Genomic DNA, 8,140 nt, shown 5'->3' with positions numbered 1-8,140 from the left:
AAACAACCGCACCCTTGGCCAACCCCAACCTCTCTCACCACCAAAGGAACACAAGCGAATAGTAAAGAGAGCCCACACAAGCGACGCTATCACAAAACCCCACACAAACATTAAGTAAAATCCAAACATCGCCACCCAACCCCAACCCCCATGACCCCCTCCACCTTTCCCCCCTTTTTCTTCCTATTGTAACCCTAATGTCTCATCAAATGAAACTGACCTTTGGAAAATGTAACCTGAAAAAAGAGACATTGCACATACTTTTGTAAACCAATAAATCTTTAATAAAATAAAAAATCAGAAGAGCCCACCATGACCCATCAACTGGATTTGGGATCTTCAAACCTGATATGTACCTGAGTTCATTTTATAGAAAGTCCCCACTCTGGCAACATCCTGGAAGGTCTAAAAGTCCAGCATTATAAAGACGGCTTAATTATAATGTTGATTTCCATATGGAGGGAGGGGGAATGCCCTTTTATACAGTAATTACCAGTGTATTAATTAATATAGAAGAATGAAAGAGAATGAAATAAACTCACAGTGCAAATCCATAAATGTTTACCCTGAATTAATGCCCACTGTGCTCAGCAATGCTCATTTTCCAGAAAGAGTGCTGATTGCTGCCTCAGTTAAATAAATTGATTGAATAAATAAAGTCTCTGGCAAGCCTGCAAGTGAGCATCCGCAGAGGAGGCAGCCTGTTGTGTCTCTGCATGATTGATCCCTCTGACCTTGCCTCCTCCTGAGGCTGTGTGTGTTTTTGCATCCAAGGGGTGTTTGGATCATTCAGTTGCTTCAGGTGAAGAGATGCATTAAAAAAACCACCTTTCCAGAGAGGAGGATGCCAGGTTATGTCCTTCCACGAATCACAGCTCTGGGCTTGTCTCTGTTCAGTCACTCTCTGCTTTGGGTGGGATATCTTGCACACTGCCTCTGTCTGTGGTGTGATGGGAACATTCCTTCCCTGCTGAAGCAGAGGTGTGACATAGTGATTTACTCAGCCTCAGGGCAAAGGTGCTCATTGTGTCTCTGCATGAGTCTCTTTTCAATGTCCCCTTCCTTTCTGTCCTGCACAGATCTGTGGCTGATGCAGAAGCTTAGCAGACAGGAACCTCTGAGGGTGAATGTAAGAATGCAGGAAGCTTCTTCTTGCTCAGCCAAACCATTGAACCATCTAGATCTGTGTTGACTGGCTGCAAGTCTCAAGGATTGCAGACGGGGTCTTGCCCAGCCCTCCCTGGAAAAACAAGGGACTTTCTTCAGTGGAGGATAGGACCATCAATGGCCAGTCATGGTGGCTATACAGTATTCCACCTCCACTGTTGCAGTACAGTATTGCCTCTGAACGCCAGTTGCCAGGAATCACCAGCAGAGAGAATGCTGTTGCACCCAGGTCCTGCTTACTGGCTTCCCCTAATGGGCACCTGGTTGACCACTGTGAGAACAGAATGCTGGACTAGACTCTTTGGCCTGATCCTGCAACCAGGCTCTTTTAATGTTATCTGATGCAAAAGTGGGGAGGGGGGCAGCAATTCGCTGGGGTCAGAAAGCAGGGGTTCCCCTCTGCAGACCAGAGCGGTCGCAGCATATGGTCTGCTTTGAAACAGATGGAGGAAAGAGGGAGGATCTATTCAACGTCCTGAAAGAATGAGCCTCAACAAACTTTGAGCTATAAAGGGGAAATGGGTTGCGGAGTTGATTGCAGGACCCACTTCGGTCTGTTGTCTCCTGGCTACGGAAGGGCTGAGCTCTGGTGCGGAGGAGACCCGCCTGCCCAGCTGCCTCCGAGCTCATCCTTCGCCTGCCTCTGCTCAGATCTGCCTCCGAGCCAGTCAGCGCCTGCCTTTTCCCAGGGAAGCATCTCAGAAAAGTGGTTTGGCTCCCGTCCAGCCATTAGCAATGGAAATGTACCGTCTCTCGGAAAGCAGCAACGAGGCTTGCCTTGTTTTCTAGCGTCCTCTCTCTCTCTCTCACTCGCCCCCCTCACCTTGCACCCTTGGGCTACAGACACCACAGCTTCTGGAGCTGACATCCAACCCTAGTTCGCTAGCCTCCTGTCCACACAGCCAATTCACAAAGATCTGCTGGTTCAGACCATAAAGCCTTTCTGGTCCGTCTCCCAGCCGTGGATAATCTCAGTGGTGGAGAATCTATGCTGCGTGGGATCAGGTGATCAAGCACCCCATCACAAAAACCTGGAGGAGGGCCGCATCCCAGTGGTTAACGCCACCTGCATTACATACATAATGTCCTTCTTTCAGTCCCAAATGGCATCTCTAGGTAGGGTTGGGGAAGAGCCTCCATGCCTGAAACCCTGGAGAGCAGCTGCCAGTCCGTGCAGACTATGCTGAGATAAATGGATCAATGCTCTGATTCAGTATGAGATGGCTTTCTTATTTATTTCTTGCATCAGTACCCCACCTTTTCCTCCAAGGTGCTCAAGGTGGTCACATTGTTCTCCTAACTCTGTTGTTATCCTCACAACAACCCTGTGAGGTAGGTTTGGCTGAGAGGTGGCAACTGGCCCCAAGGTCACGCAGTGAGCTTCTTGGCCGAGTTGGGAGGTGGGGATTCAAACCTTCGTCTTCAAGGTCCTAGCCCAACATGCTAACCACTACACTGCACTGCTTCTTGCCCCCTTGATGGCAGCCCCCAAACTCTTGAATGGTCCCCCCCAGGGAGGCTCGCCTAACCCCGACTCTGAATTTTCACTTTGGTTCCAAGACCTCTTAATTTGGCCCACTTTTTCACATCCAGGGGCTTTAGCCACTTGGAGGCTCTGTTTTTATCCATTCCACTGAATGGGGTGGTTTAGCACTGGACTGAAAAATTAACATCCATGTCCTCCTCCCTTCTGTTGCCCTAACCACCCTTCATCAGAGTTTGCATGCAAAAGCGATCAAAGGGGGAAACAGGTTTTGTTGAAATTTTAGGATGGGGGGGGGGTTACTGTGGCGCTTGCCTTACTTTTGAGCAAGTGGCGAGGCTGCCCGTTTTCCTTCTTTCTTGTAAAATTACCCTTTGTCTTGAAAAGGTAAAAGGCTTCTCTTAAAAACAGAAGAGTCCTCTTGCAATGATATTCCTTGCTTCCCCAGTGCATTCCCCACCTCCGTGGTTGGTCATCGCCCCTTCCCTCCTCTAAGGATTCTCTCTAATGCTTATGCAAATGAGCATGCTTTGCATAAGCCATCTAGCTGATGAGATTGTTTCTGTTTTGCAGAACCTGGGATCTGTCAGCATGGACCAATCTGCAGGCAGGAAAAGATGCATGGGTTGTAATAATAATAATAATAATAGTAGTAGTAGTAGTAGTAGTTTGTTGTTTTATGTTACTTGTGAGGGGTTTGGCTGTTCTAGAAGGTTTAAGGCTTTTTTTTTTTTAGATGTGCTTAATTGTTTTCTTAAATGTTTTAAGTGCATTTTATTTTATTATTAATAAATATTGTTTTTACTACTTCATTGCTTGATGACCTGCGCTCATTTGGGTGAAAGGATGAGAAAATCATTAGGACACCAGAGGTTGTTGCCAAACGATAATTTTACTCAGAGTACACCCATTGAAAACAATGAGCATGGTTAGCATAGATTCATTGATGAGCTGGAAACAACCCCAAGGATGTAAAAGCTCCTCGTTGGTTCACAATGCTTACGGTCATATCTTCTTGCCTATTCCACCACCCGAAAGTTTTGGGTATAGATTCATGAGGACCAGAAACTTTAAAACTGAAAAAATCTGGCCAGAAACCCAATTTCTGTGCTTTCACATAGAGTTGAGGTGAGATTTCTCATAAGAGATGTTGCATGCAGAAAGTCCCAAGTTTAATCCCCAGTGACATCTCCTGGCATTGCTGGGAGAGACCCCTACCTGGAAACCTGGAAAGTGACAGCCAGTCAGTGCGGACAAGCTTGAGCTCAATAAACCAAAAGTCTGACTTGGTATAAATCACCTTCCTATATCCCTTGGCATTTACTGTCAGATCCCAAAATGGGTTGATGCAACATACCTGCTTGCCCAGGACTTAAACTCCCCTACAGAGGCTGTGTTCTTACAACCCACTTTAGGGAAAGTGTGCTAGGCATCCAGAATTGGGAGATTTTCAGGAATTTGGATACTCTCTCTAAGGAGGCCTTCTTGGCCCAGATGTTGCAAAGATTTTGGCAACCGGTGAAGACTTTCCTCATAGCCAAGGTGCTTTGTTGTTTCTTGACCCTTTTTGCTCATCTCAATCTGCTCTTTGTAGCTTTTGAAAGTTATTTGTTTTTGTTTTGCTATATTGATTTTGTTAGGGTGGTGTTTTTGTTTTTTAAAATCACATTGATCTTCTGATTGCAAATTACTGTTTATTTATTTATTCAAGTCAGGATAGTTCAGTTAGTTAGGGCATGGTGCTGACAACGCCAAGGCTGCAGGTTCGCTCCCCATATGGGACAGTTCCTGCATTGCAGGGGATTGGACTAGAATTATCCTCACAGTCCTTTCCTACTCTACAGTTCACCAAATGATCAGACAAAGAGTCTGAAAAGAGATTGCAAAAGATCCTAATAAGGTGCAATGTACACTGAAATCCTGCCCATTTTAGATGGGATGGTTTTCATAGAACAAATTGGATGATTTTCCAATTGTAACTAACTAGTAGTAGTAGTAGTTAGTTAGTTAGTTAGTTAGTTAGTTATACCCTGCTTATCTGACTGGGTTGCCCCAACCACTCTGGGCAGCTTCCAGCGTATTTAAAAACATAATAAAACATTAAACCTTAAAAGATTTCCCAATACAGGGCTGCCTTCAGATGTCTTCTAAGGGTCATCTCCTTGACATCTGATGGGAGGATGTTCCGCAAGGAATGGAACTGTAGAGTTGGAAGAGACCTTGAGAGTTATCTAGTCCATGACAGATGGCCATCCAGCCTCTGCTTAAAAACCTCCAATGAAGGAGAGCCCTGGACTCATTTGACAAAGGGTACTTTAAAACTATATTCAACCAACCCACTTCTTGTGTGTGGTCAGGATTAATGGTGGAGGTCAGTGCACATTACCCTTGTCTATGAACCACTTGGGGATGCAGGTGGCGCTGTGGTCCAAACCACTGAGCCTCTTGGGCTTGCCGATCAGAAGGCCAGCGGTTCAAATTCCTGCAATGGGGTGAACTCCCGTTGCTCGGTCCCTGCTCCTGCCAACCTAGCAGTTCGAAAGCATGCCAGTGCAAGTAGATAAATAGGTACTGCTCCGGCGGGAAGGGAAACGGTGTTTCCGTGCGCTGCTCTGGTTTCACCAGAAGTGGCATAGTCATGCTGGCCACATGACCCAGAAAAACTGTCTCCAGACAAATGTTGGCTCCCTTGGCCAGTAAAGCAAGATGAGCGCCGCAACCCCAGAGTTGTTCTGGACTTAACTGACTTAACTGCTAGGGGTTCTTTACCTTTACCTTTTTATGAACCACTTAGAGACTAAGCGGTATATAAATTATTTAAATAAACAATTTAGGGCTCCACCAACTTTAATATTATTTTCAACTCAGCTGCCTCAAGTGCATAGTTTCCCTGAATATTTGTTGCTGACTACTTCAACTGCATATCCACCATACATGCAAAGCACCCCCCACACTCCGAAAAAGTTCTGGGAACTGTAGTTTAATGGTACTGTGGGAATTGTAGCTTTGTTAGGGGTAATCTACTGTTCCCAAGATTCTTTGGAAGAATCCATGTGCTTTAAATATGTTTGGTGTGGACACAGCCTTAGGCCCCATCTGCACTAATTGTTTAAAGCAGTATCATAACACTCTCCCCCCCCCCCCGCCACCTTCCCAAAAAGAATCCTATGGACTGAATTTTGTTAAAGGTGCTGGAAGTTGCTAACAGACCCCTGACTCCTTCACAGAGCTAAAGTTCGCAGGCTGGTTTAACAACCAGTCCCTCTTTTCAGGGAACACTGAGAGCTGTGGCTCTGCGAGGGGGAACACAGCTGTCTCCTACAAACTTTTTGCACCTTTGAAGAACTACAGTTCCCAGGATTCCCTAGGGGAAGCTGTGACTGTTTAAAGTGGTAGGATATACACTGAATGTAATGTTTAGTGCAGAGAAGACCTTCACCTCTGTTTTGCCTGGAGGGAACTCAGCAGGGAAGAGGATGGGTGTGGCGTAGTGGTTAGAGTGTTGGAATAAGACCCTGGAAGACCAGGGTTCAAATCCCCACTCAGCCATGAAACTCACTAGGTGAGCCTGGACCCATCACTGCCTCTCTTCCTAACCTACCTCACAGGGTTGTTGTAGGGCTTAGATGAGGAGGGAGAGAACCATGTACGCCACATTGAGTTCCTTGGTGGAAGCTTTGGGATAGAAATACAATAAAATTAAATTAAAAAATGCAACTAGAATGAGTTGGCTCCACCTCTCAGGGACTCCTTTCATTGGCTCCGCCCCTGCCTCTTGCTGGCTCTGGCGCCACCTGCTGCTGGCCTTCTACCCTACCAGTCTCAATAATTGACAGAACTCACCACTGGTTATGAAAGGGGTAGTTGATGGTTTGGGAGGTGGGGTTCCAACCTGGATTTGAAGGAGCTTTCTGCCTGCATTGCATCACTCTGGTTGACGTTGATCATAGCTGGACGCTAGCCATGCCTGGAAGGGATGATGATGACAACCTCTGCCGCTGAGGCCTTTCTGGAGTTCTTGAGAGGCTCAGCTCCTGACTCCTGGGCATGATCCAAGAGGCACAAGAGTGCAGTGTAGTGGTTAGAGTGCCAGTCTAGGACCCAGGACAACAGGGGTCAAATCCCCATTCACCCACGAAGCGCACTGGGCAACTTTGGGTAAGTCACTCACTCTTAGCATAACCTACTTCACAGGATAAATAGGGAGGAGAACTATGGAGGACTCGTTGGAGGAAATGTGGGGTATAAAGGTAATAAGCACATAAACAGAGTGAGTGGCTGAGAAAGGACTCGACCAAAACCTTGTTAAGGTAGAAGGGGTTCCATCCACCACAACACAGTTTGCAAGCAGAAAACCAGGTTCAGGCCTCTGTTTTCAAGGGATCTCAGTCCCCAAAGCCTGGATCAATCCCTCTCTAAGACCTTGCAGAGCTGGTGTCGGTTGGATTGGCCTGCTCTGCATTGCAGAAGACCCTTATCCCCTTGAGACCACAGCGTCTCCAGCTAAATGGATCTAGAATTAGGGATAGCCAAAGGTAATCCATCTCAACCCACTGGCCAACGTGAAAGACGCTTATCTGCCCACAAGACCCAAAGAAAGGCATTACCAAGCAACTGTGCAAATGAATAGAATCTCAAGAGGTTTCTCTTGCAGTCCTGGGTAAATGAAAAAAACAACACACTTCTCAATTTCTGACAGTGGGCTCCTTAGTGGTGTCCCCCCATTATATCTAAAAAGGGGGGGAGATGCAATGGGGGTGTCTGAAAAGCAGGTGGGGAATGAATTGAGCAAGGCTGAGGCTGGGAACTGTGTCTAAACCTTTCTGCTTCTTCATCCTCCCCCATCTGTTTGAAATTTGTTTCTGACTCAGTTTCCAAGGCTCAGAGAGCTGGCAAATGGGGCTGCTGTGTCAAAGAGTCTGCGTGGCAGAATTTTCTCCTTGCCTCTCTGCCCTTTGTTTCTCTCTCTCTCTCTCTCTCTCTCTCTCACACACACACACACACAGAGAGAGAGAGAGAGAGAGAGAGAGAGAGAGAGAGAGAGAGAGAGAGAGAAACCCCGCTTTTCATAAAGAGAGATCAGGGTGGGTAGCCAATTTTACCTGGCATAGGGAGGACCTCTGCACAACAAAAAGAAAGAAAAGGGAGAGACAGAGAGGCTAGGAAGGAGCGGGGAGGGGGGGGGGGAGAGAGAAAAAGTTTCCAATCCATTAACAAAGAAAGGAAGAAAGTTGTGCAGAGCATAGTTGGCTGGCTTAAAAGTGCAAGGCAAACCCAAGTGTACCGAGCGGAGGCAAAGAAAATGCAACACTCCCTCCATGTGTTTGAGAGTGGGTACTGCAGGACATTTCAGAAGAACACGCTTCTACACACAGGGCCCCATAGTTAAATTACGGAACCCGCTCCCACAAGAGGCAGTGGAGCCCAGCAACGTAGAAGGCTTTAAAAGAGGACTGGAACAGATTAATGGTGGAGAGGGTTATTAATGGC

General features: G+C 46.7%; 1 long non-coding RNA gene across 1 annotated transcript; it reads right to left on the bottom strand.

Annotated features, from left to right (window-relative positions):
* Positions 1–261: 261 nt before the first annotated feature.
* On the bottom strand, positions 262–7,771 carry LOC309333638. The gene is made up of 3 exons (XR_014152625.1): positions 7,753–7,771; positions 6,543–6,691; positions 262–3,251 (listed from the first exon to the last, which is right to left on the bottom strand). It is a non-coding gene; the product is annotated as an uncharacterized lncRNA (long non-coding RNA).
* Between the last annotated feature and the right edge of the window lie 369 nt (positions 7,772–8,140).

This window comes from Podarcis erhardii, assembly GCF_964252035.2.
Source record: "Podarcis erhardii genome assembly, chromosome: Z".
Classification (NCBI taxonomy): Eukaryota; Metazoa; Chordata; class Lepidosauria; order Squamata; family Lacertidae; genus Podarcis; species Podarcis erhardii.
The sequence above is the reverse complement of the archived record's forward strand: the minus strand, read 5'-3'. Positions and strand labels throughout refer to the sequence as shown.